A 12,333-nucleotide genomic window follows, 5' to 3' on the forward strand; every position below is an offset into this window, starting at 1 on the left:
CATCATAAAAGCCAAGAGTTTTCCATTATTATTGATAAATGCGAAAGCTGTTCATGAACAACCGAAACATGTTTAATATAACTTTTATGAAGTACTGAACTGATGTTTGATATGCACTGACGAGCTAAAACATTGTAACCACCTGCTTACTAAGTTGTTGGTCTATGGGTTCGGCAGTTTGTTGGCAGTTTCGTGGAGGTGCGTCGCACCAGGCGTTCACTCTCAAGTCATGTAATTTCCTTAGACCGCGGGCCGCTGATTTTTGTACCTGGTGATGGCGCTTGATAGCGACCCATATGGATTCCATTGGATTCAAATAAAAGGAAAAAGGAATAAAAAAACCACCAACGTGAGTACGATTTCATGCTTCTCAAACAACTGTGGATATGGAAGATGTCTCCCGTAGCATAATACTTCTCCCACCACCTCCGTCACTGCCGCAGTGAACATTCGAACCGCCGTTCGCGCGAATGTCGGTGTTCGTAGAGACGATCGTCGGTCTCGTGCAGCAAAGACGTCATTCATCCTACATGACGACACGGTTTCATTGATCCAGGGTCCAATCCCACGATCCCATGATCACTGCAGTCGTAACTGACTATGGCATTGGACAAAGATGTGAAGACGTAGGATAGTTAGCTTCGGAGACTCGTATGCAACAATGTACGACGTACGGTGTGCTCCGAAACACTTATGTATGCACCACCATTGTGCTCTTTCGCAGACATGCCTCAGATCGACACCTATTCTGCTTTACAGAGCAGACAAGCCTGCAAATCCCACGTTCTGTACAGAGTCGTGTACATCCTACCACTCATCATGCAGTGGTAGCATCACTGGAGTTCTATCACTTTCCGTAGATGCTCACTATAGTGGCACGTGAACGTTCGATCAACTACATTCGAGATAATCGTTCACCGGCTGTGGGTAATAATAATATCACCATTGTCAAAGTCGATTACGTCAGTGGATTTCCCCATTTGCGAGCCGTGTCGTCGATAGAATGGTACCCCATACGTCTTTGATCCACTTACATATTTTGCTTACCGCGTCACATTCCCGCAACGCCACAAGGCAACATCCAACCTCGAGGTGAGCAGTGGTCAAATGTTTCGCCCTATCAGTGTATTTCTGTTCTGCGTTTTCTAGCGCCATATGTCAAAACCGTATTGTTTTATTTTTTGTTACAGCATTCCTCTATTTCGCTTAACAAATCGACAGTTTTCGAACAAAACCTGAACTGAACATTGACAGTTTCAGTTTTGTTGTAAGTACTGTTAACTTTCAAATAGCAGGCAGGAGGATAACTATGTAAGAGAAAATCATTCCGTACTTTACCTGGCCTATTTATATATCATCACTCAGTTTCTAGACGGTTCACTGTTTATGATTTTTTGCGGGAATCTTGTAACACACTGACCACATACGTAAAGAAAGCGATCATTATGAGGTAACGCCCAGCTGGTATGCAACACTCTAAACGTACAGGTAACGCGGGCACGATCTAAACTGCTGGTAGGAAAACAACCATAATCTACACTTACTTATGATAGTTTTCGGTAGCCTACGGTAGTTCTCCAATTGTAGGTACGGGACATTGTTCATTGTGCAACGCAGAGTAAGGCCACGCTCACAAACTGTAAACATGGTCCCGGAGCGAATTGCTGGTGGCTGAACCATGCTCACACAGTATATACGCAATACGGACTGAATCAGAAGCACGAAGATAGCAGTTACTAAGCGGTCAAATGCCGGTGTAGAGACATAAATGAAAAATAATTATGGAAAAGAGAAATAAATTTTCCTAGGTGAGCTACAAACACGTTAAATAGGTAATAGACTTCACAAATATTGTTACAGAATCCTGCCCAGTGCCTGAGGCTTGGAGTGGAAGTATGCGAACGTATTACAGTGGAATAGGAAAGACTTAGAAAGAAGAAATGCGGCAAAGGTGCGTAACACAATAAACGAAGTAGGAAAGCTGTTAAACAATAAGATAAGGTAAAAAGAATTATAAAATGCAATATCCAAATCGAAGGTACATAAGCGGGAGTACTTCTAAGAACAAAATTTTAAGATTTTTTATGCAGAATGAGTGAAACTAAAAGAGGGCCAGTAATTGCCAAGGGTGTATAGCCCTAAATACAGTTACTTTATAATCCTAAAATTGGTATATACTTCTGCTGACATAACAAGAACCTTCAGTATAAAATAAGACAAAACTGCAAACCTCAAACAATTCATAATACGCAAAGCAATTACGAAACTAATTTTTTAAGCTAAAACCATAACAGAAACCAATAATAAGCATTACAAATCAAAAACAGTACTTTCATAATACAATACGATGCACAGGGTAACTGGCTGGGAGACACACGTCGTTTTTGAGCCAACAATGAGCTTTCTGCGACCTAAGACTGTCTTTAGATTAGATTAATTATAGTTCCATGGATCATGAATACGATATTTCGTAATGATGTGGGACGAGTCAAATTTTCCAATACATGACATAATTAAGTTATTTTAACAACATAATTAAATTAATATAACAACTTTTTTATTTTTTGTCTTTTTTTATTTTATTTTTTTTTATTTTTTATGATTTTTTCTTTTTTCTTAATTTATATCCAAAAATTCCTCTATGGAGTAGAAGGAGATGTCATTCAGAAATTCTTTTAATTTCTTCTTAAATACTTGTTGGTTATCTGTCAGACTTTGGATACTATTTGGTAAGTGACCAAAGACTTAAGCGGCAGTGTAATTCACCCCTTTCTGTGCCAAAGTTAGATTTAATCTTGAGTACTGAAGATCATCCTTTCTTCTAGTATTGTAGTTATGCACATTGCTATTACTTTTGAATTGGGTTTGGTTGTTAATAACAAATTTCATAAGAGAGTATATATACTGAGAAGATACTGTGAATATCCCTAGATCCTTAAATAAATGTCTGCAGGATGATCTTGGGTGGACTCCAGCTATTATTCTGATTACACGCTTTTGTGCAATAAATACTTTATTCCTCAGTGATGAATTACCCCAAAATATGATGGCATATGCAAGCAATGAGTGAAAATAGCCGTAGTAAGCTAATTTACTAAGATGTTTATCACCAAAATTTGCAATGACCCTTATTGCATAAGTAGCTGAACTCAAACGTTTCAGCAGATTATCAATGTGTTTCTTCCAATTTAATCTCTCATCAATGGACACAGCTAAAAATTTTGAATATTCTACCTTAGCTATGTGCCTCTGATTAAGGTCTATATTTATTAATGGCGTCATACCATTTACTGTACGGAATTGTATGTACTGTGTCTTATCAGTGAGTCCGTTTACAAGGAACCACTTAGTAATTTTCTGAAAGATATTGACAATTTCATCAGTTAATTCTTGTTTGTCAGGTATGATTACTATACTTGTATCATCATCAAAGAGAACTAACTTTACCTCGTCATGAATATAGAATGGCAACTCATTAATATATATTAAGAACAACAAAGGACCCAAGACCGACCCTTGTGGAACCCCATTCTTGACAGTTCCCCAGTTTGAGGAATGTGCTGATCTTTGCATATCATGAGAACTGCTTATTTCAACTTTCTGCATTTTCCAGTTAGGTACAAATTAAACCATTTGTGCACTGTCCCACTTATGCCACAATTATTGAGCTTGTCTACCAGAATTTCATGATTTACACAATCGAAAGCCTTTGAGAGATCACAAAAAATCCCAATGGGAGGTGTTCGGTTATTCAGCTCATTCAAAATTTGAAAGCATATATGGCATTTTCTGTTGAAAAACCTTTCTGGAAACCAAACTGACATTTTGTTAGTATTCCATTTTTACAGATATGTGAAGCTATTCTTGAATAAATTACTTTCTCAAAATTTTTTGGATAAAGCTGTTAGAATGGAGATTGGACGGTAATTGTTGACATCAGATCTATCTCCTTTTTTATGCAAAGGTATAACAATAGCATATTTCAGTCTATCAGGGAAAATGCACAGTTCCAGAGAGTTATTACACAGGTGGCTGAGAATCCTACTTATCTGTTGAGAACAAGCTTTTAGTATTTTGCTGTAAATGCCATCAGTTCCATGTGAGTTTCTGCTTTTCAGCAAGATTATTGTTTCCATAATTTTAGAGGGAGAAGTGGGTGAGATTTCAATTGTATCAAATTGCATCGGTATGGCCTCTTCCATTAACAGAAAGCTGTTATACCATCGCGCTACAGTGGATTGGAATAAAATTTCTAAAGACGTTTATTACACAAAGTCAAGTAATAGTTATGCCATACGGCCCAATGTCTCGTGCAAGCTTTTAATTGGACGCCGTTTCGGCGGCTGGCGTGTCGCTGAGCTAGCGGCAACTGCACTTATTTTTCCGCCGCTCGCCTTAAAAGCCTTATCTGGCCTCTCTTCTAGACGACGTTGTTGCACTCTATTTTTCCTGAAAGTCCGCTTTTTTCTTCAACGTAGAACACAGAATCCTCGCAGAAATAAAAATAATTATTTCGCTGTAAGCACCGTCTCTAAAGGAAACTATAAGTTCGTAGTGCATCTTCGTGACGAGAAAACAGCGGTGAAATGAGATTGCACTTTTGCGTTTTAAAGTGAATTGTTGCAGATATCGACGAATTTGGAATAATTGTATTGACACATTTCTTCTAAAAAAAGCTTAAGAAGTCAAAATAAAGAAAAGTGCCTCTTCATTCGAGGTCACACAAGAAACGTCAGTAACTTAAATACCCTGAACAAAGGAAAAGACAGTCTTACACGTCTTTACAAATGGGAATAAAATATTTAATATCTTCCTGAAAGATGTGGAAAAATTTACATGGATTCAGTCTCCTGAATCAAAGCATCATCTGCCTAAAACAAAACTTCTCTCTACAAATAACGCCCTCAGCGGAAACGATATCGTTATTTTACAAAAATTAATATAATTACCCTCTTGCAAGATATTGTATCTTTATCAAATTTAGGGGTCATGCGCAAAGAAAATTTCTTCTTCCGTATTATGAACTCTGAACAGGCCTGTGCTGCAGATTTTAAGATATAAATTTTCGAGTATCAAAAGATTCATGTTTCTGTCGTCTACCTTTCCGCACTTTCTCCAGCTGTAATGCATGTCTTTGCTGAAAGCTTTTTGAACAGCTATCTTTAAGAAGTTTTGTAATGTCTGATATCGCATGTGTTGCTGCCACATATAGATTAGAAACCGCAATTCGTCTGTTATTTCCAGACCAAAAAATGAATGTGCTGCATAGCAACTGCCTGATTATTTGTCGCTCTTTTGCTGTTACGAAATGTATCGAAGTACATGATCACAGCTGTGGTATCTCAGAACTGTTTATCGACGTTCAATAGACAATCCCAACATTTCGCTGCCAGCATTCCACATCGACCCGAAAGTGACCTTCAGTGGTACGGGTGTCGTGCTTGTTCGTCGCAGACCTGTCTCTGACAGCCTTATAGAGCTTCTTCGCCGTTCTAGAGGTGACTAAATATTCCTGAAATATTTTGCTTTTCTGTGTGAAAAAATACCGTACGAATGATAACTAGGGTGGGACGGTCGACGGGTCGTTGGAACTACCTGTGAAATTATTTGTTACTTCCTGAACAGTGCAGATATGGGTTTGTCGGGTTGCTTTTCGCATATGGGGATTATTCTGTCAGTCAATCCTAATTCTCCCCCATAGGGGGGGGGGGGCAGCGTGTTTATCGCGTGAAGCTCTTTAAAGACCTCCCACCCGCCCTTACAACATCCAGCAAACAGCTTGCGCTATAGCGCAATCTGTTTCCTTCGCCAAGATGTAAATTTGTTCTAAGAACAAACTCCCTGACGAAAGGAAAACCATCAGTTGGACTTCCTGTGCTAGTGCAACGTTTCTAATAAAATGTGTTTTTGCTAGACTTCAAATAGAGGTCAGAAGCCAACGGCAATTTTATGTCGTCGTTTTCTCCAAGTTTACTTGAAAAAAAAAACACCTAAGATTATGTGTTGATCGTTGATTTGGAACTACGATGGTTCATGTAGTGGTACACATGGGCACTAGGACCTTCTAATGCCGATTGGTGTTGGACCCTGACTCTTGCTTACACAACTGTGATATGGGGTATGGTGCATCGATGGCCTCCCTCTTAGTAAAAAACAAGCCGTCATCTGTGTGCGCCCGCCAGACCACCCATGCACCCCGGCACATGGAACTCAGTTTGCGCACCAGAGGATCCACTGACATCATGAGGAGCCCAATGGAAAGTAAACAGCCAAGCTTTACTCAACTTTGGACATTTATAGATACAGCTTTGCGTTAATAATAATAATCCTTGACTCTGAGTTGGACAACAGTTTCATAACAGTGTAAGGTCAGACGATAGAAATGCCACTTGCACGCTTAGAGTAGCAGATTGACTGTGACCAACTTTAAACAGAACTTGATTAATTTTCACACACATTTATTAAAATAATAACAAGCATAAAATTACTTAACTTGATTCTGGATGCTATTTACAATTGACAATCTGAAGTTCCTTTGGTCTTGTTACGTTAATCTTATTCTCACATATCTCTGATACTTGACAGAGCGTCTATACATTTATCTTCATGGCTATGTACAGGAATATGATAATCTTATTAGGCGCAGACTGAAACTTGACTATAGACTGGTACAGACTAATGCAGACTGGTACAGACTGGTGCAGACAAATGCAGACTGACTGATCAGAGGTCTGTAAACTCGTTATAATACCTCACGTGTTCATGTATCACTGCGCGAGTGTGATCCGCGAGGAGAAAAGGTTATACGTTACAGCAATCTCATTGGCTGCGTTTCATATTAATACATGGATCGGCGGAAGCAGAATTTGGTCCGTCTCTAAGGCAACGCTGCACCTGCGCTTTTGTGCTTAACGGGGCGCGCTCCAGTGGGAAAGTTGTGTACGCGCTGACTATGCGGAACTATGTACACAACAGTATCAAAACTAAATTTCATCACAATGTTATCCAGCGTCTTGGCAACGTCCACCGAAAGGATTTCCAGTTTTGCATCTCTACACATAAGCAGGCACTCAAAGATAGTACGGCCAGGGATCACGCATCGTCAATTATTGCTAAGTACTTCCCAGTACTTCCAGGTGAGCAGCAAAGCAGAAGCCAACGAGATTGTAGTCGGCATTGGCCGTTTCGTCTAAGAGTGTTGTTAGAACTGGAATGCCATTAAGTACTTCACTGACGATCTGTGTTGTCGTTGCGCCAGCATGTCACAAAACCGGAGACAGAATTCACGGGGCATGCCGTCTGCCCCTGGCCCCTTTCACCTTGTGCGTTTTACAGAACGTCGCGAACTTCATATTCCGTGAAGCATTCGAACAGATATCGCCCATCTGTTCTGCTTAGAATATTGGCATTACTTGTGCAAAGGCTACGTTTCGACAACATCGCAGCCTGGGTGGTAAGATGTTCTCGGCTTTTGCCTTTTAGTTCGTCCAGCATATATTGGCGGCTGTGCTTGTGTTCCTGCATAATATGCTAAACGTGTGGCTATTCCCACAAATGTAGCCGATTGGATAAATTGTAACAATAGTGAGATCAGCCTGAGCTCTTTGTACCGAAAGAATCGCCGACTTTATTCGTTTTGATCACAGCAGAAGGTCGACTGAGCGACTGAAGATAGAATTCCGTTGTAGACTTGTGCCAAAACGCTTTCTCCCCACTATGCTAATAGAAACCCCTGTAGCTATATTTCAGATACGTTTATTACGCCATAATCGGGTTTCCTCTAAATGAACATCTTCATGTAGCTTGCAGTTCGACAAGACATTAAGAGAAAGATTAGGCTACAATCCACCAAGCCGTGCGGGATTAGCCGAGCGGTCGAGGGCGCTGCAGCCATGGACTGTGCCCCTGATCCCGGCGGAGGTTCGAGTCCTCCCTCGGGCGTGGGTGTGTGTGTTTGTCCTTAGGATAATTTAGGTTAAGTAGTGTGTAAGCTTAGGGACTGATGACCTTAGCGGTTAAGTCCCATAAGATTTCACACAGATTTTTTACAATCCACCAAAACATGCACATAATATGGTACTATTAACAGATGCGGTCGTTGACTCTGCTTTAGTGTATCGTGCAGTAGCATTCTTAAACCTTGTTAAAAGTTCAATATCGTCTATCTTATACCACAGTGATTTAGCAGGAATATTCTAAAAGGAGTTTACTTTTTACAATAGCGTGCACGTTAATAAACTTACAAACATATATCCACTTGACCAGCAGTGAGATTTCCTTCTAAATAGAGCTGCTTGTCGAAGACTTGTATTCAGCGAATGTTTCACAAATCAAGTTTTTCTCAGCAATACGTCAATGTGCTGTTTGAAATCATAGTTCAAAACTCTACTGAGCAGTACCGTTCCTCTTTTGCAGAACGAAGATAACATTTATTGAATTTTAGGACGTAGGGAATAATTTCATCCCCAAACAGACTGCTAATGTTCTTGTTGAATGAAGAATAGTTATTGCTGTAATGCAGCTGACAAGGATATAGATGTTGGCTATATTTAGCCTTTCAGAAAAAAGTGAAAGAATAAATTCTTGGCTAACAAGAAATTATCACCGTCACAAGTGGGAGTGGAGTATAGCATTAATCAGTGCAAGAAGCACGTTGTAGGAAATATGCAAATGTAGTGACTACATAATGGTTATGGGAGGGGATAAAGTTGCATGAGTGTCAAATAAATTAGATGTGGGTACCAACAGAGTATTAAATATGTAAAACTTAGATTGTCCATAATTAAAAACATTGAGTAAATCTTTCAGTATACCTGAGGACGAGTAAGTGACCACACATAATATGAAACTACTCAAGAAGTGGAATTCATTCTAGGGTATCCGTGGAAAAGTTTCTGCAGTATACCTGAAGCTGAGTGTGTGGAACCAAAGCTAATGAGGGAAAGCAAGTAGTATGAGTTGATTAAATGTAGTTGTTGTACTGTCGTTGTGAAATGTGACATAAGTGTAAGTCGAATGAACATCAACTTTATTAGATGTACATTTTTTTAAATGTTTTTTTCATATGGCTTCTGATTACTTTGCTACGGCCGCCACGAATTTCTATCCTGTGCCACTTGCACCCTATGTCCTCAGTTATTTGCTGGATATATTCCAGTCTCTACCTACCTCTACTGTTTTTAGCCTCCACAACTCCCTCTAGTACTATGTCTTAACAGATCAACTGTCATTCTGTCCCTTCTTCTTATCACAATTGTCCTCATTCCTTACTTCATCACTCCACCTAAATTTCAACATTCGTCTGTAGCACCTCATATGAAATACTGTTCCGGTTGTCCCACAGCCCATGTTTCTCTACTATACAAAAGCAGTTCTCCAGAAGTACATTCTCTGAAATGCTTCCTCAAATTAAGACCTATGTTTGATACTAGCAGACTTCTTTAGGGCAGGAATGCCCTTTTTGTCAGTACTAGTCTACCTTTTATGTCCTCCTTCCTCCGTCCATCATGGATTATTTTGCTGCCTAATTAAGTTTATCGCTGTTCTCATTTCTGATACTTCTCATTACTTTCGTTCTTTCGCGATTTGCTCTCAGTACATATTCTGTACTCATTAGGCTGTTCAATCCATTCAACAGATGCTGTAATTCTTCTTCACTTCCACAGGGCACAGCAATGTCGTCTTTGATATCCTTTCACTATGAATTTAAATTCCACTTCTGAACCTTTCTTTTATCTCCATCATTGCTTCTTCGATGTATAGATTGGACAATAGGGGTGATAGATTACATCCCTGTGCTATGCCCTCTCTAATCCGAGCATTTCATTCTTGGTCTTCCACTCTTATTATTCCCTCTTGACTCTTGTACATGTTGTATATTACCCATCTCTCCCTATAGCTTACTCCTACTTTCGAACATCTTGCACCATTTGACATTATCGAAAGCTTCTACCAGGTCAACAAATCCTATGAATGTGCCTTGATTTTTCTTTAGGCATGCTTCCATTGTCAACCGCAACGTCAGAACTGCTTCTCTTATGTCTTTCCCTTTTGTACGGCTAAACAGATCGTCATCTAACATGTTCTCAATTTTCTTTTCGATTTTACTGTATGTTATTCTTGTCAGTCATTTAGAGGCACATGCTGTTAAGCTGAGTATACGATAGATAATTCTCGTACTTGTCAGCTCTTGCAGTGTTCGGAATTGTGTGGATGATCTTTTTCCGAAAGTCACATTATAGATCGCCAGAATCATACATTCTACACACCAATATTAATAATTGTTTTGTTTTCACTTCGCCCAGTGATCTGAGAAATTCGGATGAAATGTTATCAATCCCTTCTGCCTGAGATGATCTTAAGTCTTACAAGACTCTTTTAAATTCCGATTCCAGTACTGGTTTTCCTATTTCATCTAATCGACATCTGCTTCTTCTTCAGTCACAAGTCTTCGCCCTCATAGAGGCCTTCAGTGTACTTTTTACATCCAACCGCTCTCTCCTCTCCATTCAACAGCGGAAATAAAATTGCAGTCTTAACGTTACCACCCATGTTCTCAATTTCAACATAAATCATATTGACTTTTCTGTATGCTGCGTCAGTCTTTCCAACAATCCTTTCTTTTCTTGTTTCTTCACCTTTTGTCATGCAGCCATTTCGCCTTACCTTCCCTGCACTTCCCATTTATTTCGTTCTTAAGCGACTCGTATATTTGTATTTCTATATTTCCCTGAGCATTTCTCCATTTCCTTCTTTCATCAATTAACTAAAGTATGTTTTCTGCTTCTACTTATGGTGTGTTCACAGTTACCTTCATTGTGTCTGTGTTTTTCTTTCCAGCTTCTGTGATTGCCACTTTTGAAATGTCAATTCCGCTTCAACTGAACATCCTAATTAGCTACTTTTTATCGCAGTGTCTATAGCCTCGAGGAGTTCAAGCGTATGTCTTCATCCCTTAATACTTCCGCATCCCACTTCCTTAAGTATTTTTTCGTCCAGACTATTCTCTTCAACTTCAACCTAATCTTCATGACTACTAAATTGTGATCTGAGTCTATATCTGCAGCTGAGTACGCCTTATAATCCAGTATCTGATTTCGGAATCTCTACATGACCAGATGTAATCTAACTGAAATCTTCCCGTATCTCTCGACCTTTTACAAGTGTAGCTCCCCGTCTTGGGATTCTTGAACAGAGTATTCGCTATTAATAGCTGAAATTTATTGCAGAACACACTCTCTGCGCTACCCTCCCATTCATAACGATCTCCACTCACTTACGCCATTTTCTGCTGCTGCTGATATTACCCTATACTTATCTGACCAGAACTCTTTTTCTTCATTCCATTTCACTTCACTGACCCCACCATATTTAGATTGAGTCTTTTCTTCCCGTTCTCAGATCTTCTAGATTCCCTACCACTCTCAAACTTCTGATATTCCATGCAGTGGTTTCCATTGCCTTCTGCATACTCATGCCGTTGATCATTGCTGATTCTTCCAGCTTTAGAGTGGTAAAGAGATGCAGTCTTCTTATAGTTCACTGTTTGAACATCTTAACGCTCTTTTTCAGTGAACCTGAGGAGGACGTTATAGCGAAAACAAATGGAATACTATTTCTAAAATTGAAACTAACTCGAGACAGCGCCTTTAACTTTTTTTCAAACTCTGTGAAACTATCATCTTGTAATTTTTACGCAAGTACTTTAGTGCAATATCCTGACCATGTCAAAAAGACTTATTAACCAATAAAAGGATAACATTTTACGAGTAGGGGGTAGAATGTCAGAATTTTGAACGTGATAGGAAAGCTACGAAAACGGAAATGCTAAGGTTCAGTCTAAATACAGTGGGGGTCAGTGAAGTGAAATGGAAAGACGACAAGGATTCCCGGATAGAAGAGTACGGGATAATATCAACAGCAGCACAAATTTGTATAATGAGAATAGGATTCGTTATGAACAGAAAGAGAAGACAGTGAGAGAGTTACTGCGGACAGTCCAGTGATAGGTCTGTTCTCATCAGAATTGTCAGCAAACAAACACAAACAACAACAGTTCAGACACATATACCGACATCTAAAGGAGAAGACGTAGTGATAGAAAAACCATATGAGCATACTGAACAGGTAATTAAATACTTAAACGAAGATGAAAATGTAATAGTCGTAGGGTACTGGAATAGGGTTGTAGGGGAAGGAGTATAAGAATGGTTTACCGGAGAATATGGACTTGGTAGTCGTAATGACATAGGAGGGAACTAGTTTAGTTCTGCAATAAATTTCGGCTAATAATAACGAGTACTCGGTCCAACAATCCCAAGAGGAGGAGGTATA

This window comes from Schistocerca piceifrons, chromosome 1, assembly GCF_021461385.2.
Source record: "Schistocerca piceifrons isolate TAMUIC-IGC-003096 chromosome 1, iqSchPice1.1, whole genome shotgun sequence".
Classification (NCBI taxonomy): Eukaryota; Metazoa; Arthropoda; class Insecta; order Orthoptera; family Acrididae; genus Schistocerca; species Schistocerca piceifrons.